Here is a 24,665-nt window from a genome sequence, read left to right as displayed (position 1 = left end):
TAAGGAAAAGGTTAAAATTCAACACATAATTCTACAAGGTAAAATTTAAATGCTTCATTCATGTTGCTAATTCAAGTGAACTCCAAAAATCTCTATTTCATCTGCACCAGGAATTTATACCTGAGCTTCAGTGCCCTCAGTGCCCTGGATGAAAAATAAACATCTTTTCAGGTGAACTTTTCAGGTCTTGAGAAGTCTAGACTTTCTGAATATCTTTCTGAGTGTCCACTTAGCCCTAACATTTTTAGAAGTCTGGAAATCAGTTATTTTATTAGTCTTTCATAAATAAAAAGGTTATTTCACAGCGTAAAGAAGAATTAAGGCTCAGTGAGTTACCTTTTTCTAGGAAAGCAGCAGTGGCTGGCCAGAGCTTTCTCCAAAAGTGTTTGTGGAGGGTTTGGTCTTTCCAAAAGTTCTTCTGTGGGGGAACTAAAAGCAGCAGGGAGTAGCATTTGGAAACCCTTCTTCAAATCACTCCTTACTGAGCACTGGCATTCCTGTGATAGCTGTAATGCAGTCATTACCCATCTCCTGAGCAATCTTCTGAGCAGGACAGGCTCCTTCTTGGCATGGGGTTTGCTCTCTGCCTGTCCTGATCAGCCCAGACAAAACCATCAGCCTGTATGAGTTCCTGAGAAGTTGTTGTGTAGCTGTGACCTGATTTTGCCATGGTGGGTGTGATTCGAGTTCCCATGCTCTCTGTGCTCTCTGTGCTGTGGTGCAGTGGTCAGACAGAGCTGGAGCTGAGATGTTGCCATTACTCCTCTCCCAGATGTGGGAGAGCAGGCACAAAAGGCTGTGCTGAAAGCAGGGACAGAGAAGGCTTGGAGGAGCCTGGCATTTCACTTTCCATGTATTGCCCAAACAGGGGCATATTTCTTATCAATTGCAGTGGCTTGGATCTAAGCAGTGTTTAGTGCTGCTGGTGTCACATCCTCAGCTGGGCTGCAAGTTCAATTGCCAGGAAAACACTTATGGAGAGGAAACAACCCAACTCAATCCACTCAGTCTCAGCCCTATGCAGTTAACAGACATCAAATGAAATAATTTATGCTTGGAAAAAGTTATAGAAAATGTATGAGGTTGCCTTCTTACTTAACAGCTCTGCTCAAACTTATTGCCCAGGCATTTTTCAGAGTGGAATTTGGTGTTGTTCCCTGGGAGTTCCTTGGATACTTGACCCTAGGTCAGTCTCTCCTACAGAAAACCCTCATGAAAGTACAAATGCCAGTGGAAAATCCCAGAAATTTCCTTGGGCAGTTCTCCCTTGGGACTAATGATTCTCAGTCTCATGGAGGTGATTCAAGAGCCAGCTTCATCCCAGTGATGTGATTAACCATGTCCTCTTTTGGTCAGTTGGCTCAGAACTGCCTTTGCCCCTGTTGAGGAGTGTCCCAGCCAGTAAAGCAGAAGGAATTATTGGCATATAATTATAATTATTGGCATATGCTGTGCAAGCAGTGGGCATGCCTACTAAATTCCAAAGAGATTTCCTCTACCAGATTGGAAAGAGCTGTGGCTCCCCTTGGGAAAAGATGTGAAAACACATATTCTCAAAATTGGGGTGGAGAATCTCACTGTTGGGCAACGATGGGAAGACAAGGCCCCTATAAAACATCCTTGGTGGGAGAGAAAACCCCCAGCTTGCTTCCATTGGAATTTGTCATCAGTTCCTACCAGAAGTGCAGCTCTCCTGGGACACCAGCCTTCCCCAGAGCTGGCTGTGGGGCCAATAGAGGCTTTCAGGGAGGGCCATCTCTGAGACAGCTGAGTTTGCAAAAGGTTTAAAATCTGCTCTGGAGATGGGGCAAGAGGAAGATTACCAGCCAATATTTGGTGGGAAGTGCCTCATGAATAATGAGCTTTAGGTGCAGAAGAACTGAGGAAGATGTTTTTCCATTATCACAGGGGGGAAGCAATACCAGTTAAGGCAAGGCTTGCAGCAGAAACATTTACTGGAAGTGTTTACATGTTACTTAATACCTTGACATGCATTATTCAACTTGTGTAATATCAGCTGGGGTGGAGCAGGGAGGAATGGCTTTGGCAGGAGAATTTGTTTGCTCCCCATGGAATATTTTCCTGGTTGTAGCTACCTTCTTTGGCAATGAGGTACATTCCAGGAACAGAAAAAGTGTTCTTGAGCCACATTTTTATGAGCTGCTGGAATGTGCTCTCCTCTTGTGAAGGTGACCTAACCTTGCCTAGATGGCTGCCAGCCTGTCAGTGTTTCTCCAGAGCAGAGCAGAACTGCAACAAAACCCCTCTGCGAGCAGGGCAGGGGGCACTGAGATGGATGCACTTCTCCTTCTGGAAACAAACCTCACGTTCCCTGGCAGGGGAGGCAGCAAGGGCACTCTGCTGAGCTCTCCTGGTGGGCCTGAAGCACTTTGTGAGCTGTGCCTTTCTGCTGGGGAAGAGCTCTCCCATGGGCAGGGCTGCAGTGAAGGAGAGGAGAAGGAGAAATGGACTGGGGAGCGTGAAGTTCAGCAGGCATCTCTGCTTGCCCTCATCCACACAGACGGCAATTGCATGATTCACCTGCTGGATGATTTTGTTTTGCTGACAAAGCTGTGATAAACAAAGACTTGGCATCATTTGCATAGTTGTTTAATCTGAAGGCGTGGGAGTCGTATAAATGAAACTTTTGACTTGTGATAGATTGCCAGGCAGAGGGGGTGAAACACACAGTTTTTGGTTAATCAGTACCTGGAAACTCCGTAAAAGGTGATTCAGCACAAAGCCTGGAGTTTCTAAAATGGTAAGGCTGGCTTAATTTCTAGTTTTGAAACAAAGAATGACACACTTGTACTCTTACATTGCAACAATTTAATTTATTTTTGTGATGGCATCTTGCCAGACTTAGTAATTTTAACTTTTATAGACTAAAAATTAGGATGATGCATCTGTAGCTTGAAAAAACTGTCTAAAATATAATTCCTAGAAATAAACATGAGTCTTCCTGATTCAGGATGACTAGATGGTCTAGCAATGAAAGGCTAGAAAAAAGGAATTCAAAAAATGTACTGGCATTTTAGGAGTATTCCAGGAATCTCTCCTGCACTGGTTGTGCAGTGCCCATTAATAATTCTGCTCTAAAATGTGCTTTTTTCCAAGGATGGGGCTCGTGATTCTGTATTATCAGAAGTTTAGTAGAACTGTGAGATGAAATTATTTCTGTCTGCTGCAGCAGGGAACTGAACATTCTTGCTTCTCAGCAATTTCAATGTGTGCTTGTGACTCTGTTTGCACTGATTTAGTGTAGGACAGTTTTATAGAGAAATAAACATTGAAATTAGTTGTACATGAATTAGTATTAGACTCGAAACATTGTTAGTAAGACATCTTTAAATGCCTTTTGAAAGCCTATCTGCTATATATATGTATTTTTGGTAGTGCTTTTAAAACTAGAAACTCATCAGCAGTATTAAAATTACAACACAGTCACCAGAGGGAAGAAGGTAGAATCTGAGATTTTAGATAGAGATTCAAAATAATAGTCCATTTGTAGGTAGAACTGGCATTTTTGAGGAATGATAATGCATGTAGTATTTGTCATTTTTCTAGTGCTTACAGAATTTTTAAATTTCACAACTTTTTTAGTTTGCCCTGCTATGTAGGTATAGTGGTGATAAGCAATGAAATTATTGTTTTGATCACGTTTTCCATGGGGTAGTGAAATGTTAATGCAGCACCTGTGTCTTATGGTAGCAGCAATAGATCACATTTGCCTTTATCTCTTTCTTTGGTTTGCACATCATGTGTAACTCATGCAAGGTAGGTTGGAGCAAGTCTTTCCTGGTTTGCAAAGTTCCATGGCCAAATTCTGAGGTGATGCCCACTGTGCCCTTCAGGTCAGTAGATGTGTTTGACCCATCAGTGTCCTTGGAGGGACAAAGACTCTGGTCTCTCTCTTGTGGCAGTTCTGGCAAAACAAAGTCTTGCTAACTGTGACTTACACCACTGTGGCTGGACAATGATGTCCTGGAAGAAAACTTGACAAAACATGAGTTGAAAGTCTCCTCAAGGTGAAATGCTGAAATTGGACAGTGTTTCATATCCACAGTCATTAAAACGTGTGACAGCCTCAATAGTGTTCCTGCTCATTGCTGGTTTGCACAGTTGTCACATCTGCTCTGTTATCAGAATTGCCTTAACAAGAAGGCCAGCTAGAAAATAAATATGCAAAGAGGCTGAGAGAGAGATGGATTTCCTGTAATGAATCTCTTTCTAGTCTTTGCCTCTGGCTGAGAATAGTAATATGCCATTAACCCAAGAGATGTAAAACATGCTGTGCTGTGCTTGGAAGGGTGTCAGGAACTCCTCCTGTAAGGATGAGAAGATATTTTATTGCTATTCCAATTGTTGGTTAGCCTAATCATAGGAAGCATTTCAGAAAAAGGGAACTCCTTGTGAAGGCTGATGTTTGATTTTGGTAATTAGCAGATTGCAAAGGGGGGCTGGTAACACAGATGTGTTGAGGCAGGAGGAGCAGCTGTTACACTTTAAGTGCTGTCTCACACATTACAACCTGCTGGACATTGAAGCCTATTTTTAGTAAAAGAATAAATAAGCTGGCTGTGCCCTACTTTTTGTCAAAATGTGTCATGGGATCTTTGTATTTGATTAGAAAAGTTGGTAGAAATAACACAGGGGAACTCGTTGCCTCATCTAAAAACTGACATTTCTAACAATCCAGTTATGTTAATGAAATGTTAATATTGGTTATGAGTTCAGGCCCACAAAGTAGGCAGAGGAAATAGCTGGTGGGAGATTTGTCTGTGTGGGCTGTGAGGTTACATGTGGACAGAAGTCCTGCTCTAGTAGGCACTGGCCTTTTGGATGAAAGAATTTGTTTTGTACTGATGGAACTATTTTTACAAAGTCTGTGTTAGGAAACTGGAAAAATTACAGACTATGTAGAGTTATTTGTGTATAAAGGGAGAATGTAGCAGGAAAGTTAGCTGGCCACTTCAGGATGCTGTTGATTGTTGTAAAGGCCTTACTTTTCCTAATTCTGAGTAGTTTTTTTAATCTTCACTTGCTGATACAAATGGAAGTCCACATACCTTGTGAAAAAGCTGTCTTGTAAAGTGTGACCATACCCAGAGACCAGAACAGATGCAGAAAAAGATACATTGGCCATGGTATGGAATTAGTGACAATAAGTATTTTCAGTCAGTTTGTCTACGGAGTAGTGCTATTAAAAATGTGCTGCTTTATTACAATGGAATTTGCATAAAGTGATCAAAATGCCACCATTTAAAAGTGGCTGCCTAGGAGCTCCTGGGGGTTTTTGTGGGGTTTCTGTGCTTTGGAAGCAGTAGGACCAAATGCTTCTGGCTGTGGGGTTCAGCTCCCAGCCCTTCCTGGCACAGCTGCAGCCTCAGGGCAGGGGGACTCTGCAGTTCCCCAGCCAGGAGCCAGCTTTGGGGAGCTCTGAGGGATCCCCAGCACAGCCAGTGCTCCAGGAGAGCCTGGAGGGGTCAGACCTGCTGCTGCTCACCAGCTCACACAGCTTGTCTGAGCAGGGAAAAGCAGAGGGAGCTGAGCCCAGCAGTTCCCAGCAGGGCTGTGTGTGCCCTGGTGGGTGCATCAGCTGGCTGCTGGTGATTCTGCTGGGGCACAGCAGCCTGGGACTCAGGGAGGGTGAGGAAGAGGCCCTGGATTTAAAGTGGCTCCGTGTTGTTTAAGCCAGGCTTAACATTTTAAAATGAGAAGTCTCAGATACAGAATTCAGCAGGGGGAACAGAACATTGAAGTGCCAGGATGGTGCCTGGGCTGCTGCAGCTGGATCTGAGGGGTTTGCCTCTCTGCTTCCTATATACTCTGGGTTCTCAGAGAACTCTTCTGCTGAATTTTACTCGTGTTCAATAACTTGCTTTAGCAAAGCACTGTTAAAAGCTGCTTGTTGTGGCTGCAGGCTGGTGTTCCATTAGCCAAAACCAGCATCCCTTTTGTCTGACACGTGGTTAGCAGTCTGCTACTGCTGAGGCTGGCTGCTGCTGCTGCTGCTTCTGCTGCTTCTGCTGCTGCTGCATCTTCTGCTGCTGCTTCTGCTGCTGCTGGTCCTGCTCCTGCTGCTGCATCTTCTCCTGCTGTTGCTGCTCCTGCTGCTGCTCCTGCTTCTCCTGCTGCTCCTTCTGCTGCTGCTGCTCCTTCTCCTGCTGCTCCTTCTGCTGCTGCTGCTCCTTCTCCTGCTGCTGCTGCTGCCCCCCTGCACCAGGACAGCTGAGACACCAAGGGCAGCTTTCACAGACACCCAGGCTAGAGCTGCATGGGCACAGGGACCACAGCACTGCCTGAGCACCTCTGGGGGAGCGTCCTGCTCTCAGCCCTGAGGTGCTGTGTCCTGCTCACAGCCCTCTGTGTCCTGCTCTCAGCCCTGAGGTGCTGTGTCACACCATGTCCCTCACCGTGCCATTAGCACTTCTCCATGCACCCCCAGAGGTCCTGGTGGCAGTGGCCAGCTTGGGTTTCACAGGCTGGGCTCTCTAACAGCTGCAGAGATGGGGGAGGTCCAGGAGAGCAACTTCCATTTATCAGCTGAGCTGGTACAGGACCATGTTACCCACACACCTTATCCTCTTATCCAACCTTATCCAACTTCCATTTATCAGCTGAGCTGGTACAGGACCATGTTACCCACACACCTTATCCTCTTATCCAACCTTATCCAACTTCCATTTATCAGCTGAGCTGGTACAGGACCATGTTACCCATACACCTTATCCTCTCTGTCATATTGTTCATGTGTGTTGCAGCACTTTAACCTAGGGCATGAAATCATGTATTGGGAATCTCTTAGCATTTTCCCTAGAGGAGATGAAATATAGGCTTTGACAGTTAAACCTGATTCTTGGGATTTATTGTACTAAACACATGGTTTGAAATAGTCAGAGCCAGTATATTCATTTGTTTATTAACACTTCTTAAATTTCAGTGACTAATGACTCTACCTTACAAATGGTACCAACCTGCTACTTTAGGGAGTAGGGGACATATTTTTTTCTAGTCTAGATGAAGAAAGGCCTTCAAAGGGGAGATTAAAGTTTTGTTAACAGACAAGCTATTTTTTTAATGTTACAAAGCAAACTGGCTTTCCTCTAGTGACTGCTGAGGAGAGTGACATGTTATTTGTCATACACAAGATGTTCTAAAGCCTTTTATTTGGACAGCAGTAGGCAGCAAGCTGGCAAAGGGATGACCATGCAGTGCAGTGGCTATTATTCTCTCTACTATTGCTCAGTTTTGAATATAGCTTTTTTTTTTTTTTAAGAAAAGAATTACTGATGAGAGAATTCTTGTGTCATTCTGTATTCACCAGAAAACATTCCTGTGCTTTAACTGCCCAGAGCTCATTTGGTTTGTAGATGTTGCCATTGTATCACAATGTCAGACAGTAGCAAGTTGCTCTAAGTGTTTAAATTTTCCAATTAATTCTTTCTAACCATCTCCTGCCCAGTATTTTGCTGCATTCTGGATTGATGTCCTTTAGATTTTTTTTTTTTCAGAATGGCTTTTTCTGCTTCAGGCCCAACATCCTTAACATGGCATTTCCACTTGCCTTTTTTATGTCTGGGTCTGCTGCCACAGTTCTGTGCTGTTTGCAAATACAAAGACAACTTAGTTCCTTTCTTCTGATCACTGCAGTGACACAGAATTCAAAGAGTGTAAACCCAAAAAAACTGAAAATGACACATTTTCAAGCAACAAGAATGTGCCCTAGGTGTACAGCTGTTTCACATGCAAAGACATGACTCAGATCCAGCCTTTTCAGACAAAGCCCTTTCATTATACTGGGAACACATGTAACAATAGCCTGGGGGGCAGAATAATAGAACATTTGTTGTTTTGTGAAGGGGGGTGGGCAGGCAATCTAAAGATAAGGAAATTGAAAATTAAAATGATATTTGAAGTCTGGTGGGGTTTTTTTTGCATGCCACACAGGATATAAAAATGTTTCTTTAAGATGTTTCAAGGCAAGTTCCTTATCCGTGTCACACACACTGTCTGTAACAACTCTGTGTGTGACAAAAGCATGAATATCATGCAAGCTGATCAACTAGAATCTAAAATATCTTAATAACAACTGGCTGAGATCTCTTTATTCCCCCTGCTAAATACTGATATTGTATTTGGAGGCATAAAACAGAAAATGGAAAGGAAATTTGAAATCGGGGATTACAACCCTGGAGAAAAACTCAGTGTGGTCAGGTATCACCAAAGTCAATTCACAGGAACTGTCTATACAAGACAGTTTTAAGGTGCTGGGGGCTTTATGTGTGATAGACACTTCAAGGCATCATTACTCAATTGAAAAAATATCAGTAAACAGTAAAGAGATTTTCAAGGCTCTGGGTTGTAGCCCTGTGCTCAGTCCATAAGTCATTCACATCATGGCTTGTGCTTTGCAGAGGCTGCACTGGATCCTGTAGAACAACACCTAATGTTGCAACATCCAGAGTAAATAGCTCTTTTTAAAGAAACCTTATCAAGCCTTTCCAGTCACAAACCCATTTGTCATCAGTGAGGCCAACTACTGAGCCAAGGTTTCAGTGTCTAAGCCAAGACTATCTGGAATATTTAATGTCAAAACCACAAGTATCAGAATGATTTGAGAAACTGCAGATCTGGGACTTTTTACACTACTGGATTTCATTAATGCCTTATTTCTTCAGAAACATATTTCAATTGCAATGTAAACTTTAAACAGAAGAAACAAGTGGCTCAACATGCTGAACTAAACTTTGTTATGTAGAACACGATCCATTTGTATGAGTGGCACATTTGCCTGATAAACCAGTTTCATTTGAACTCTGTTTTTTTTTTTTTTTTCCAGGAAGAAGGGAAGTCAAGGGAAGTTACTACACTCTGTGGTGTGAAGTAGCAGCACGATGTTCAGGAGCAATGCCTGTGGTACTGAGCAGATTAAGGAACTGCTTAAAAGCAGGAAGGGGAGCTGTTAATTGACACAGGACAGAAAGGCTGTGAAGGCAACTGACACACGGTAGGCGAGATTTCTCATTAACTTCTGCCCTTCCACTGAGATTTGCCTTGAGGTAGCATTGCATGATCACCATTCATGCAAAAATTCCATTTGCAGAAGTAATAGGGGAGATCGTTGTCCTTCCCAGAGATTTCCAGTTAATAGATGTTGTGGTTGGTTGGGTGGTTTGTAAAAAACAACAAAACATTTCCTAGATGTGTTCTAATCCAAATTTAATGGATTTTTAGTGCCTTGAGAATCGGCAAGTGAAGTTGAGGAAGTAAATCCATCCATCCATCCATCCATCCATTTTCAAAACTGGAATAACTGGAAAAATGAACAGACTAAAATAGACAAGCTTAATGATACAGCATGATTATTAGCATAGGGATGTTAAAATATGCATAATATGAGCATACTCTTTGTGGACAAGGATGTGCTACGCCTCGCCCTGTGCTCATTGAAGGCGGCAGGAATGTTGCTGCTGATTTCAGTGGGTGGGGACCGGCCCGCTGCATGCAAAAGTTGTTTCATTACCGGTTACATTCTACCTTCCCTTCCTCTGGTTACTTCTTTCAAGCCTTAGAAAACCCCCTTTTCTAAGTACTAGTTCCCACGCAGTTATTCCTGACCGCTCAGCACCAAGACTCTTGAAATGAGGACGGAGCGGGGAATTCATTGCCGAGGCAATAGGCTGCTATGATGAGCTGATTTCCAGAAGGCGCTTGGGGAAAGGTGGTCTGGGATGAGGTTTTCCAGCGTGCCCAGGGCGGCTCTCCCCGCTCGCAGTCCGGCCTGGGGGTGCGGTAGCGGCTCCCGGGGAGCGCCGGGCCGAGCGGAGTTAGGCGTCCGTCCGCGGGCCGGGGAGCGCTCCCGGAGCTCCAGGGGCGGCTCGCCAGGGGCTCCGCGGCCCGGCGGGGGAAAGGCGACCCCAGCCCGGCCGCCGCCAGCCCGCAGCGCCGGCCCTCGGGGAAGGGAGCGGCCGCAGGGGCGGGACGCGCCGCGCCATTGGCCGCCAGCCGCGCCGGCAGAGCGAAAGCCCGGCCCGGGTTGGCGGCGGCGGCCCGAGGGCGAAGCCATCGCCTTGGTAACCCCGGCGGAGCGCGGCGCAGCGCCCGGGCCGGTGGCGGCCGAGGGAGCGCTCCCCGCTGGCTCCAGCGCCGCCGCGCTGGCTGGGGCGGCGCGGACACGGCGGCGGCCGCTGCTGCCCGGGCAGGTGGGTGTGCGGGGCAAGCGGCGGGGTGTGCGGGGCTGGAGCCAGCCGTGCCCGGGCCGGTGGGTGTGCGGGGCAAGCAGCGGGGTGTGCGGGGCGGGCCGTGCCCGGGCCGGTGGGTGTGCGGGCTGTGCGGGGCTGCGCTCCGAGCACGGCGGGACGGAGCACACCGGCGGCGCGGCTCGGTGTCGGTGTGGCTGCGGCGGGGCTCCCCTGCGCTGCCCCCCCGCTGCTGGCCGTGCCTCCCCGGCCCGGTGCCGGGCTGCGCGGGAAGAGGGCTCCGCTCCGCTCCGCTCCGCTTGCGACACCGCGGTTGCTCAACCGCGCGGGCGGCTCGGCGCGGGGGAAGGTTCCGGCGGGACGCGGCCGTTTGGCGGCGGAAAGGGGCCCGGGGCGGCCGGCGGGGCCGGGCCGGGCTCGGTGCGGCGGGCGGGCGCCTTTGTGTCCGACTGTGCCGGGATCGGCCCCGCAACAAGTGCCCAGCTCCAGCCGGGCCGCCCCTCCCGCTCGGTCCCTGGGCGCCCGCTCCCCCCTGCTTGTCCTGTTCTCCGGACAAGCTTTGCGCTCTGCCTGGAGGGTTTTCCTATTTTTTTTTTTTTTTTTTTTTTTTTGTCCCAAGCTGAGAACTTTCGCTGATTGCTCTGTGAATTTTAAGTGGCGTTTCTATTAGTCGATACTCCCGGTTGTTTTCAGCTGGGTTTCTGAGCGTTGTTTTCCTTGGGAACCGCAGGAATTTGTATGGCAAAGCAGTATTTGGGAAATGTGTTTGCCGTCGGCTGCAGGGCGGCGCGCAGAGCGGTGGCTTTGGCACTGCTGTCATCGTGTGCTCTCCTAACAGACAGCCGCGCTGCCACAGACCAGGAGCGGCTTCTCTGCAAGGGGGGAATAAATCTTCATTAGTCCCAAAGAGTTCCTGAAAGAAAAACGGAAACCTCTCATGCCAGACTCGCTGGTTTGTCTGGCTGCAACACATGTGTGCTTATACTCATGCTGGATACTTTCCAAGATCCGGAAAACTGACTTTTTCTTCTTGGGATGTACAGAGTTTTTGTTTGTTTTGGTTTGGTTTAGGTGTGTGTTTTTTCCCTCGAACTTTATGCTTACAGTCTTTTCTTGTCACTGCTTACACTGAAGTTTTGTTCATTTGGAATTGACAACCGTAGCCATAACTATAAATATTAGGTACTAACTAAGTCCGTGCTGCCATTGTTCTGTTGATATTGAGCTTCATTCAGGCTTAGGAAGCTCCTGGAGCTGGAAACCTCAGCAATGTATAATTTATGTTCTCAGGATCATAGTTCAGGGTTCGAAGTGAGATGAATGTATGAAGGATGTTGGGGAAATTTGACTGGCCTGTGTTTTGCAGTATTAGCCACAGACTCCCACAGCTGTGTGCCTTCAAAGATTTAATTAAAGGTGGAGTAAAACTCTAGTGCATGCTTGCTTTTAGGAAAATTGCATGTAAAGGAATATTGAACATCCATGTGCTTGGCAGAGGGCTGTGAAGTCTCAGGAATGCATTAAGGTGGCTGGGAATCAATCACCAGGTCACCTGGAAACTTTGGTCTGGAAGCTTCCCTTCAGACTGATGGGGCTTCCAGGCTTTGGGAGTTTCACGGTAGCAAGTAGTGCTTCTCAGGAGAGCTGGGGTTCAGGAAAGGATTGCTGAACAAAAATTCTGTGGTAATTGGTTTACTGGCCTTTTAAAAAAGAATATCAGGGCTATTGGTCACATCAGGAATGTTTTGATGTGGAAACATGCTTTAGTGGGGTTTTAACATTGAGTAAATATTTTGGGGGTGTTTTATTATTTGACTTTTGTGTGTTTTTTTTCCTTTATATAAAAGACCTTCTCTATACGTGGTCTTAAAATAGTTTCTTGTTTGCCTATTTAAGTATCTTATTTTTCTTGAGTAAAAATCACTTCCGTTCAGCCAGGTTTCACTTCCTTGGAATATCTGATGTCATGAATTCACTGGTTCTCCAATTGTCTATGGGCTTTTGGCAGAACTTCAAATTCCAGTGTAGGAAAGCCTTCTTAAAAAAAAAAAAAATCATTCTTTGACCTTGTGATGTAGTGAAGAGAGAACATGTCCCGTTCCACTACTCTTTTAGCTTTCAAGTTTGTATATGTCTGTTATATGGGCTATTTTGCAAATAATTTAGACCTACAATCCATAAAACCCCCAGCTGTTAGGATGCTGTATACAGGAGGAGGATGCAGAGGAAGGAATGTTGTTGTTTAGAAGTTGTGTGGAAATGCAGGCTGACGCTTTGGCTGTTTACTTCGAAAGCTGCTGTTGTGTTTCAGTGACCAGGGCACTCAGTTTAAGTGCTTTTTCACAGATCTAAAGATACACATGGAAGTGTTGCCCTTGGTTCTCTAAAGGGTTGCCATCAGTTAACTTAGCTGAAAACAAATGCAGAATGTGATGCTGTGTTTATCCAAAGGATGCTTTGGGTTTGCTGGGCTTTCTGACTCGGGAGCATTTCCCCACTGGCAGTTTCGCTGGAAGCAGTCCAGGACAGAACAATCTGAAATAAGCATAATTCACACAGTTGCATAGAAAAGCTTGCTTGTTTGTTTTGGTGGGTTTTGTTTGTTTGTTTGTTTTTTTGGTGAGTTTGGGTGTTTGTTTGTTTGTTATTTTTAGTGAATATGTGTTTTCCTCAAACCAATGCTCTTGGGCTGACACACACACGGTGTTACACATTACATCTCAAATCGTTTGCCTTGAGGATTTTTAATTTCTAGAGGCCAGAAATTCATATTAATTCATTCAAATACTAATGCCGGAGTGCATGAAACACTTTGTTTTGTGGCAGTGCTGTTAGTCCTTCTAGTCATTCACGTGTGAAAGTTTCCATGTGTTTTGTTTTGATAGTTAAATCAGATTTGGGGGCAAAGATCATCTTGTGTTAGAAATTTAACTTTTTGTAAATTATTTTAGTAAGCAAGAAGTTTTGCTTTGGGTTGGTAAAATGTGTATTTACAATCCAGAATGAACAGCAGGTAACCTTTGAAATAATCATAATTCAGGGAACTTTGAAGGTGAAAGGAACCTGAATCTGGATAATGCCTGAAGTATCAGGTATTTTATTGGCAACTTCGACCAGTCTGTGTTAGTCTATCAAATTTACATGGGTAAATCTTTTTATCCCAGCCTTTGGTGGAAGGAAATTCAGGAATGTGGTTTCATTTGCATACATTAGGAGCTGCAGAGGAGGCCCTCATGTGCAAATGCCCGTGGATATGTAGGTACCAACATAATTGAATTTACATACTGCTTCAGAAGATTAAAGAAACAAAGAGTGACACCGAGGTGTCAAAACCAGCTTCCTTTGACAAGTGGGATCGGGCAGTTCTGCTTCCTCACCGATCATTTGTGTGTGGCCATTGTTACAGGGTTGATTCTCGTTTCTTTTCTGCAGCCAAGGTTCATCCCAGCCTGCTCCAGTACTGCACACAGCTGAGGATCAGGGCTGTCCTCACCTACCTTGGTTTAATTCTCTCTTTTGGCTTTTGGCCAAGCCCTCTTCAGTTCATTGTAAGGGAGAAGGGCACATGTATCCATTTCTTACCTTCTTAGTCCTGACTGGAAATTGTGAATGAGCTGAACTCGGGAGAACCTTCATGTCTTTGGAGCTGCATCTAGGTATACAGAAGCATGTTTGGTATTCACTTTTAAAAGAACATAGGAGTACTCTAACTTCCTTCTGACACAAAATATGCAAATTTGTACTCACAGCTTACTCTTGTTTTTTTCAAGCTTGTTAAACGTGTGCATTTTTCATAAGTAGTATTGCATGCAGTTGCAATATGCATTGCAATTTTTGCAATGGAATTCTAAAGGGTGCTTTTCTGTTTCTAGACTATCTTGCTTTTGTGTGCAAAAGTAGTTACTCTGATTTTTTAGAACAGCTTTGTGAATTCATCAAATGTCTTTAAGGAACTCCATCAGAGGTATTGATGTCTAGTTTTGTGCTTGTGTAGCTCAGTTTTATATGCTGGTGTAAAGCTGAACTGTTTTACCTCCCATATTAGGTTGATAAATAACTTTTTAGTACTTCACTACTGGCTGAAACGCAGTTTTTGTTCCTGTTTTTTGGAAACTGATGATTTGGAGTAAAGGCTGTGTTGAGGGTTTAATTTTTGTGTTGGTATGTGGTGTTACATTTTGTCTTTGCATGAATTTACTTGTAAGGGAAGGAACAGTGACAGCACTGTTACTCCTAATTTCTTTTTATGAGACACAAGTAATCAGTGCCTTCTCATTGCTGTCTCTTTGGGTTCACTTTTAGGGGTTACTAAAGGCTTAGGTTGATTTTAAATTTCTTTTCACAGTGCTCTTCTGAGGCTTTTCCCCACCATATTTGTTGTATGCAAAGCAGAAAGCATAATTTGGAGCAGTGGGACAGTTTTAAGTGATGTGCACTCCATTACAGCTTGCACTGCTTGCTCTCCCTTTAGCTCATTCCTGTCCTCTCCTTGTCCCCAGGCACCAAACATCCACTGGATTTTAAAAATAAACCTCAGTGAGAGAATTGAGATGTGAATTGGAGGATGTAAGTTTGGAGTTGGCCTCAGCTGGCAGAATGTGGGCAGGAGCTGGTGTGGCTGGCAGAGGTAGATAAAGAGTTCTGTGGAAGTCATGTGGGGCTCTGTGGAGAGAGTTATCTGTTAATAAGAATTTGTAAAAATACTGCTGTGCCTTGAGTTTTATGGTGCAGGGTTGCTATGAGGTGTTTGCTAAACTCTTGGTGTTTCTGGAAGCCCTTTGTGTGCAGGAAGGTATCAGGGCAATGAAATAATTAAAATATAAGAACAGGCAGTTGTTTATGTAAGCTGCCATGTGGACAATCAGTGGTCTGTAGACACTGCCAGAGGCTCAGAGTCCTGCTGTCAGGTGGTTTTGTGACAGATTTAGTGTGGAAGACCCGTGTGTGTGTGCAGCTACAGAGTATCAGAAGCAGTTTCAAAATCAGGGTAGGTAGGTGGTTTGGAGAGCATTGTACAAAATCTCTAGAAAATAGAGAAGCTAGTGTTTTTTAATGCTTGAGGTTCTTATGGGAGCTGACTCTGGAGCAATTCCTTTTTTTAATCTTTGGTAACTACAGTTCTTGAGAGATGCACATTGATGTTGTTGCATCATTTTATTTTCTAAGAGGCAAAGGTAACTATTATTTTCACTTAGCAATTGGATGTTTATGAGTATAGTGTGTTCACAACAGAAGAATATGAAGCCCACATGATTTAAAAAACTGATTACATTTGTGTCACTACCAGTAACAGCCCAAAAATGGTGCTTTTGAGTCCTGCAGAAGGATGGTTTTCAGTCAGTGGTGTCATTGCTGTTTCTCCAGAAGACCGCAGGTTGGTCTGTACTTTGCATGTACAAACCATTGGTACAGACACAGCTGCAGGGGAGAACCAGGTCACCAAAGGCCTGTGTTGCCAGCAGAAACTCAAAAAGCTGAGTACAAAGTCGACCTGGTAGAAAGAAGCACGTAAAATGTTATTTGAAAATTGCACTGGGCACTGAATGCCCTTCCTGCTTGGCTTCATCTCTCAAATTCCTTTTCTGGTGTTGAAGAGTACTTTGGTCCTTTTGCCTGTACTTTTTTCCACTTCATCTACCTTTCAGTATGCCCAGCTTTTTTACTTTTTTTTTTTTTCTTTGTACAGTATGGCACTAAGTTTACTACTCCTGGGTTAGTCCTTCTCCTCAGATCCTCAATTTATTCCCTCCCAAACCCCAAAGAATTGAAGTGTGTTAACCATACGTGACAATGTTATTTACTCTCTGCTGGTGTTGGGAGATGTTTTGCATTTGGGTTTTTTTGTGGTTTGGTTTTGTTGCTTTTTTGTTTTTTTTGGTTTTTTTTTTTTTTCCAGTTCCCTTTTTGACTTAAATAGGTGTTGCTGAGGACGGCAAGGCCTTTGAGATTTTCACCCCACTACACACACATGGGCAATGGCAGCCTCAGGATGGGGGCAGACACAGCAGAGTGTTGGTCCTGCTACTAATTAATGGAGATGAACAAGACTAAATCCCCAGAAACAAGTCCAGACCTAGTGGGAAATAAAATTTGTAATGTAGAATCCTAAAATGGTTTGGGTGGAAAGGTTAAACCTTGCACTATCCCAGGTTGCTCCAAGCCCATCCAGCCTGGCCTGGGACACTCCCAGGGGTGAGACAGCCACAACTTGCTGTACAATTTTACATTAATGTAGTGTCCAACAACCTGAAGGGAGGGTACAGCCAGGGGAAGGTCAGCCTTTACCCAAGCACCAAGTGACAGCATGAGAGGAAATGCCTCAGCTGCACCGGGGAGGTTTAGGTTGGATATTAGGAAACATTTCTTCACCAAAAGCATTATCTAGCAGGTAGTGGTGCACTCACCTTCCCTGGATGAGTATAAAAGATGTGCAGATGTGGCACTCAGGGTATGGTTTAGTGCTGAGCTGGCAGCACTGGGTTAATGGTTAAACTTGCTGTTAAAGAGTCTTTTCCAGCCTAAATGATTCTATGATTTTATTCTGTCCCGTGCCAGGTTTAAGTGAAATTGAGGAACTGTGGATTGAGCCACAAGAACAGGAGGTGAGGAGCGCTGGTGTGCTTCTGCTGAAGTTTATTTCCTTGTGGTGATGCCTGAGGTGTGTCTGTGTCTGCAAAGAGCTGCCTCATTTCTCCTTTCGTGGGAGGAATCTGATGAATGCTGACCGGAAAGTGAGCAGCAGTTTCTGAACCCTCAGAGTGAAGAAAAACACCATTAGTCTGGCAGACTGTCAGCAGCAAATGGTACATTAATTGTTGGCACGAAACTTGCCAGCAAAAAAAGAGACTTTCCTTTCTATTGTTAAAAATAAAAATGAGGAGGGACTGATTATCTGTGCTCAGTAGCAAATACTGTTCTGCTTTTTAGTATCCTTGTAAGACAGATACAATGCTTTTGACAAGTCCTTTTATATTTTGTTAAAAATAAAAAACGACTTTATAATATACTGATAATCTGCATCTGATTACATATCTCACTTTAAATAATTTTATTCTTTTATAAGCTTTTACAAGCTGTGTGCAAACAACTGCAGAATTTCCTATGTGTTTAGTGGTAGAGATATCACTTTCCAGATGTGTAGAATACTGAGAGTCTTCATGCTAGGCCAGTTTTACTTCCCCAGCACTTCGAGGGTCTTTTTTACATCTCCTACTAGTGGTAGTAATGTAGGGAGGTAATATTTTTTTAATAGAAATGTTTATTTACACTAAAATTAGATGACCTCTAGCTATGTTGAAAGTTTTAGTAAGCTCAGAGTAATGACCTAACTCTATTTTTGTCTGAGTAATAGTAACAGCAGTGACATTTTGTTTACTGAATTGTTGCTTTAATTGTTAGGATGTGGTTATTAATTGTTGTGGTGTTGTTGTGAGGGTCTCTAGGACGAGGTGAGAGATGAGAATTGACTCTTAAGTTCTTAGCAGATTGAAATAGAATAGAATATAATAGTATATAATAGTATATAATATATTATAATAGTATATAATAGTATATAATATAATAGTATAGTATATTATGGTATAGTATATTATAGCATAGTATATTTTATTTATTATATTTTTTATTTCTTATTTTATATTATATTAAAAGAAAATTATATACTAAAATTACACTAAAGAAAGAGAAAGGAGGTTAGAAAAGAAGGTTAGAAAAGAATGATAATTAAAAGCTCGTGACAGACCAGAGTCCCAATACAGCTGGACTGGGATTGGTCATTAAATAAAAACAATTCACATGGAACTAATTAAAGATGCACCTGTTGGTAAGCAACTTTTAAACCACATTCCAAGCAATCAGATAATTATTGTTTATATTTCTTTTCTGAAGTTTCTCAGGAGAAAAATCCTGGCAAAGGGATTTTTCATAAAATATGACAGTGACATTAGGATACCATATTTTTATACCCAGTGTCATTCTGCACAAATTAGAGTCCAGCTGACATAAATGCATAACAATTGTTTATTTGCATTCTGCAGTCTGTTTTGATAACTGGGAGCTTCTGTTTCCCCTGGGTGCTGTAAATAAATCTGGTGCATGAAGAGCTGCAGTGAGAGGGAAGAGCAGAAAAGTTCTGCATAAAAAGGAAAAGCTGTCTGTTTAGTAGAGTTCTTCAATAAAAGCAGGATTGGCAAGAGTGTGAGGATGTAACTTAAGTTGGAAAGAATGTTAAGACCATAATGAAGTTTTTTTGTCACAATTTCTTGTATGAGTAGTCAGTGGAGATCTGCAGCAGCTGAATGCAGATATTGGGTGCTGTCCTAATTTCTGTCACTGCAAATATGCTGGGTTACAACTCACTTTATAGCAAACCTGCTGAGCACCACAAAATGACAAAAGTCTTTATCTGTTTCTACATTTTGAGTAAAGAGCTTCTCTCTGTGTATTATTTCTCATACTCCATTTGGTTTAACTGAAAAGCTTCAGCATTAATTTGCTTGGATGGGAAATACTGTGAGTAAAGCACTGGCTGGGGATTTGTAATAATTAGATTCTATTTCCAAGTGTGTCACAGGCTCTGTGTGAATTTAGAGTCATTGGCTTATCCTGGTGTGTGTTTTTATCTGTGCATCAAGGGTGAGGCAGTTTTCTTTCTTTGCATGGTAAATTTGAATTAATGTCCTTGAACAAACACAGTGGATGTGATGCTGAGGGCAGGGCTTGGGGATGGGCCTGGCAGTGCTGGGACAAGTGTGACTCCATCATCTCAGAGGCCTTTCCCAACCCTAATGAGTCTAAGTTTCTCTGCTGCTTCTAGGATAAATGCAAACACTTCATTGAAAAATACTTTGTAGCAGCTCTGGTAGTTGAAATCGATGACAAATAAGTTTTATGTGCTTTATAATAGGATGGGGAAAAGGTAAATGTATTTTTAAGTGGCCCCATTAAAAAAAAGATCAGTTTAAGTGATCACCTATAGTTGTTCCAGCTGATGCACAGGCTCGCTTGGTGACTGTCAGTGAAAATGGTTTTGTCAAAAGAAAATCTCCTTTATTGTGTTTAAAAAAAATAAAGGAGAAATTATTCTTAAAAAGTAGGTAGAGGCAGATTGTAGTGCAGCAGCTGAAGTATTTTTAAAGCATCATATCATGAGATTAAAAAGTTAGAGCCTTTAGTGTATTCTTGTCATGGGAATAGAAATTTGAATGATTAACCCCTTTCTATTTATAGCTGTTTTCTGAGTTATTTCAGTTCCAGTTAACTTCTAGGTAAATTTCATGAGAAGGCAGAGCAATTCTTGCCTTAGTCTATCTCTGCAGCTCATCATTTTAGTGTCCTCAAGTAACTTTCTTTTTAATGTGAATTTCACTAACCACGGCTGAATTTTCAGATTCATTTGTAGTTTGGTAACTTGTCAGATTTTGTACAGGATTTATAGAGGCCTTCAGCATTTGGTGGCTCCTTTTGTCTTCCCATCACTACTTGGCAGTTTTTAAAATCCTGGTACATCACTGTTCAGGGGTGAATTCCTGGGGTTGTTGCCTCAGGAGAGTGAGAGGTGCAGGCTCTGTGTGCTGCGCTGATAAAACTTGAAAGAACCAGACAATATATACCAATTTCTGTGAAAGTTTCCCACTCTCTTGATGCCCTAAGTTGCATCTTCATTGCTGATTTAACTGGGACTTGTTGGCCAGGAAAGCAGCATGCTGCTCTTCAGGTGGTTTTTAGCTCTATTTGTGCAGTGATAAAGGGTTTTTACCTATATAATGACAATTTTCTTGAAAAAGAGGCAATGGCTAGATGCCTTATACAAGAAGAGTTCTTCAAAATGGCAGCATTCCTGAAACCTTAAGGCTCAAGACCTACATTTTGGTGATTAACAGACCCAGTTAAGCTGAAGAAAGATTGGTTGGGGTGTGGTGGCAAATTAAATGGTTTGTTGTTAAACTTTCTGTCGTTCTGTGATGTACTTTTTTCTTGCCATGCACAGGTGAGACGTAAAATAGGATTTTAGAGGGGCTTTGTTTTCTTTCTCACTTATCTTGGGAGAAAATTTGAAAGGCGTTTAGGAAAATATTTTTTGAGCTTTTCTGCTGTCAGGTATGGTGCTGAGAAATTTCCATCTTGATCAAGCTATGGTTGTTGGTGTGAAAACTGAAAAGCCTTTGCTTTCAGTTGCAAGAGTCACTTTTTTGGTGTCTGATTTTGTCATATTTTAATAATTGCTTTCCTAAATACAGATGCTGTCCTCCTGCTCCTGCAGTTTGGAGGTGAAGCAGGCTGGGGTGCAGAATGCAGTGAAGATGCCACAGGAAAGTCTGAGAAGAAGGAGCTGATGTTCATTTATCAGAGAGAGGCTGGGTTTGAGATGCCTGTGCCAGACAGTGGAGTAAATACTGGTGTCATGACTGAGTGCCAGCAGGATAACTAAAATAACAATATATAAAGTATACAATATAAAATAATATATTAAATATATGCAATATAAAATAATAATATATAAAATATGCAATATTAATATATAGAATATACAATATAAAACAATAATAATATATAAAATATACAATATAAAATAATTCATAAAAAATATAATATAAAATAAATACGGACCATAATGTACCTGCTGCCTCTGCTCCTGCTCACAACCTGGAAGGGAATTTCTCTCTGGAGGGCTCCTGGCGCCACAAAATGCTTCTGCTTCTCTCAGAAATGAGCCTGTGGAGCAGGTATCTGGTGAATGGACTGAAAACTTTCATTAATGAAGGAAGCCAGAAAATGCCAGCAGTCTGAATTCCTGAGCTGAGCACTGCGGCTGAGGAAAAAAGGGTTTGGGTTGCTTGGTTTGTTCTTACATCAAGTATTCTGTAATGTTAGGTGCTATGTCCAAAGGCAGTGGAAAAAATGTGAATACTATTCAAATCTGACTTTTGGATCCAAATTCAGATTTAAACTGTTGGTTTGAGGACAGGAGGATTGTCTTTTGTATTTGTTTTCTTTTGTGGTGTGTTTTTGGTTTTGGTGGGTTTAGAATTTTGTTTGTTTGGTTGGTTTTTGTTTTTGTTTTTGAAACCAAGCACTCCCTTGCTTCTAGCCTGGGATTAGTTCAGATTTGAAGTTCTTAAATTATGTAGTATTATAAATTATCATGCTGAAATTATGCTTAATATTTTAAATATTTTTTCTATGAGGCCTCGCTACCTGGAAGAAGAGGGAGTGGGGAGCAAGAGCAGATTAAAATGCACACCTTTATTATCTAAAAGAGGTAATAGATTTCCTTTTGAGTGTTGGATGTAGCTGGAGGTAAACTGCTACATCCAACACTCAAAAGGAAATCTATTAGCTCTTTTAGATATCTGTATTAGATTAGATACTTGTATTTTTCCTTCTTAGATACTTGTATTTTTCCTTCTTCAGCACAGGAACTATTCTTAGTGATTACTTGGAGTTTCAGGTAGAATTTACTGTATGCATGTTTTTAGTGATGGAATGCTGTTTTTATTTATTATGTGGCAATATTTGGAATCAAAGAGAAAGCTGGACTGCAGCAGCATGTCTGTAAAATAAATTAGGTATTTCTGTGTTGGTTCATAGTTCCTTGCAATCCACAATTTGGAGTTTGTTTTAATCATAAAGAACAAAGCCTTTCAAGTGATACCTGGAGCAGGGTGGGCAGCACCTTCACAAAATGGCTCAGAATGATTAATAACTGACAAATTGTTCAGTCTTGCTTTTGAATTCTGTGTTCTCATTTCTATAAATTCAAATATGAGCACAACAAAAAGCAGAATTTGGGAACTAAATAGAAGTAAATTTGTGTAGTTTCACCATATTAGGCATTTCACAGAATGTAATTGGGAAGTGAAACGTGGGGACGTGCAAATAGTGAAGAAAACAGACTACACAGATCACAAGAAACAGAAATCACAAGTAGTGCTGCTAATTACATTTCAAGTAACTCAGTAATTGTGGTGGGATCTTCACAGAAACAGGATGAGGACTCACTGCTGTATTTCTCTGTTTAAAGTGCAGGTAAATATTTATTCATGTAGTAACTTTTGGGTGGAACCAGGTGGTGTTTTTCAGTGTTTTTATGTCTGTGACACACTGGTGAGTAGAAAATGCATCAGCAATAAGGGCCATGTTCAGGTGTTCCTGAGTTCAGAGGAAGTGCTGTGTTGGACCTTGGCCTTTCAGAGTTCAAGGCAATCAGAGAGAAATCATGAAAAAGGACACCATAAACTTTAGAATGGCTGAAAATATCTCATTAAACAAATATAAGGTTTCTTTATTGAAAGTAATGCTGCAGGGGTAAATTTGTTTGAGAGCAAATCCTTGTGTTCTGCCCAGTAATTAACTCTAGATTCAGGAGCAGCTTGAAAAACAAAAGTATGGGTTGTGATTGTGTTGTGATAGAAGTGCAAAGAAACAGGAATTGCTGTGCTGCTGGCTGTTAATGCCCCTGCCTTTGCCCTTGAGACTTCTGTCCTTAAATTCTGCTCTAGATGTAATGAAAATCCATGCAGAATCAAATATTTTACTATTGCTTGCAGCCCGTTGTAGGATGTGGGAAGCTGAATTTGGGTGCCAGGGCTGCTGAGGGTGTGCAGGGATGGCAGGTTGGGGGTTCACTGACTCCTGCAAACACCTCTGTAGGTGTCACAGGGGCTTGTGCAGCATGCTGGCTTTGTCTGCACCTGCCCAAACTGCTGCTCAGCGGTGAGGCTGGCTCAGCTCGAGCCTTTGGGGCTCACATTTCACCTGTAGGTGAGGATTTCTGGGAAGAGGAGCACTGCCCTGTGACCGCAGCTTCCCGTTCCTCACTGCTCTCAGCCACATGGAGTGAGCCAGAGGTGGAGAAGCTGCAGGGCTGGCATGGAGGTGGAAGTGACCTGTGGGCCCTGGGAGGAGTTCCATCTTCACATGGATGAGTCTGTTCAGGGTGAGCCATCCAGGGCTTTGTCCCAGCTCGGGGCTGCTGAGCCAGCTGGGTCATCGCTTGTGCCCCGTGCTGCAGCGGAACTGGAAACCAGCTGGAAAGTGTTGCTCGCTTGATTCTGTGTTTGTGGAGCACTATAAAGGCTGGAAAGTGTTGCTCACTTGACTCTGTGTTTGTGGAGCAGTATAAAGCAGATCTAAGCACTTGTTTGTGAGTCATCTGAAATAACAAACACGCTGCTGTTTTCACAGAACCGTCACAGCAGCCTTGAACTTTGTGCTTTTTGAACCGTGGAGTGGCAGGCAGAGCACATCCTCCAGGCCAGAGCCTCTCCTGGGAGCTTTTCTTCCCCTGCACTTGTCATTAGAAGCGATCAGCACTGGCAGCCAGCCCTGAGTGCTGAGGGCATCGCAGGGTCTCCCTCAGCACAGACCTTGCCCATCTCCATCTCAGCACTCTGCCCTCAGGTCAGGGGATGTCTGCCTGTCTGGCACAGTCTGAGAGGAAAATTTGCTGTCTAGGAGCCTCTTTTTGCTAAGCTTCCCTAACAGTGATGTGTTCCCCTTCTGCTTTGCCCAGAGGCATTTCTTTTGAAGGTGACAGAGCAGGAAAAAGACAAGTGAAACGTTCTGGGAAAATAAAAACAAATTATTTTTGTTTAGGTTTCTGTTTGTTGATCCTTAATAGTGCAGGTGATTGCTTCCTGTCTGGAACTATCTGTTCTTGCTGCTTTAATGGAAAGTCCTTCATTTTTCCAGTGCCAGTAAACACCGACAGTCTTTTGTTCTTAAGTTTGACTTTATTGTAAGGAAAAAAGATAATTTCCTCACAACTCCAATGGAATTGAGTTCTAAGATAGAATTAGCAGGAGGGTTACTGAACCTTGAACACCATCAGGCAGGATACATCACTGGGAGGGAGGGACACACTCTCCCACCCTCCCAGATAAATTCAAATGTCTGTAACAGACACCCTGTTTAAGAATCACTGTGATCAAAAGAAAAGCTATGTTCAAAATAAAGGTGGAAACTTGCAAGATCGTTTGGATGTTGTTTTGCAGATCTGAACTGGAAGGGAGCTCAGCAGCCTGTGTAACCGAGTAAAAACATGATTCATTGTGAGGTGTACCAGTCTGTGCTTGTGTGAGTATCAATGAGTTTTACCCGGGCCTGTTGGGCTCTGAAGGGGATTTCAGAGGTGAGCCAGGGCTCAGTGAGGCACAGCTCTGGGAAGGGTGAACGAGGCTCCCTCAGACTGTGAGTCACTGTGGGCTCCTGCACCAATCACCCACTGCATAAATGTAATTATGGGATCGACTTCTTGGTGAGGCATAACTGAATCTGGCCTCAAATCATGTTTTTATCTGTTTAACCTAAAGAATAATACTGGAAAATGCTAAGTGGTCTGTGCTTTGCCCAGAGTGCATGTTGTTGACAATTGGGGCATGTGGCCACAATCGCTGTGGCCCAGCTTCAGGAATAAGAAAGGACATAAACTGACTTGCAATCTGACATAGATATCTCTTTTGA

The 24,665-nt window shown here is 43.1% G+C and overlaps 1 protein-coding gene across 3 annotated transcripts in view; it reads left to right on the top strand.

The window, feature by feature from the left end:
• PIK3CB (phosphatidylinositol-4,5-bisphosphate 3-kinase catalytic subunit beta) overlaps positions 1 to 24,665 on the top strand; it is a 92,740-nt gene that overhangs the window by 12,075 nt on the left and 56,000 nt on the right. Inside the window, exons 2-3 of one of the 3 annotated variants that reach the window (XM_063166515.1) lie at positions 8,843 to 9,010; positions 24,197 to 24,278. The gene's annotated coding sequence lies outside the window, so the exon portion shown is untranslated. Of the gene's footprint in view, positions 1 to 8,842; positions 9,011 to 10,183; positions 10,206 to 24,196; positions 24,279 to 24,665 lie in introns of those variants that run through there. The other 2 variants (XM_063166514.1, XM_063166517.1) reach the window with 2 other exon arrangements.

Source organism: Melospiza melodia, chromosome 12 (genome assembly GCF_035770615.1).
Source record: "Melospiza melodia melodia isolate bMelMel2 chromosome 12, bMelMel2.pri, whole genome shotgun sequence".
Taxonomy (NCBI): Eukaryota; Metazoa; Chordata; class Aves; order Passeriformes; family Passerellidae; genus Melospiza; species Melospiza melodia.
The sequence above is the reverse complement of the archived record's forward strand: the minus strand, read 5'-3'. Positions and strand labels throughout refer to the sequence as shown.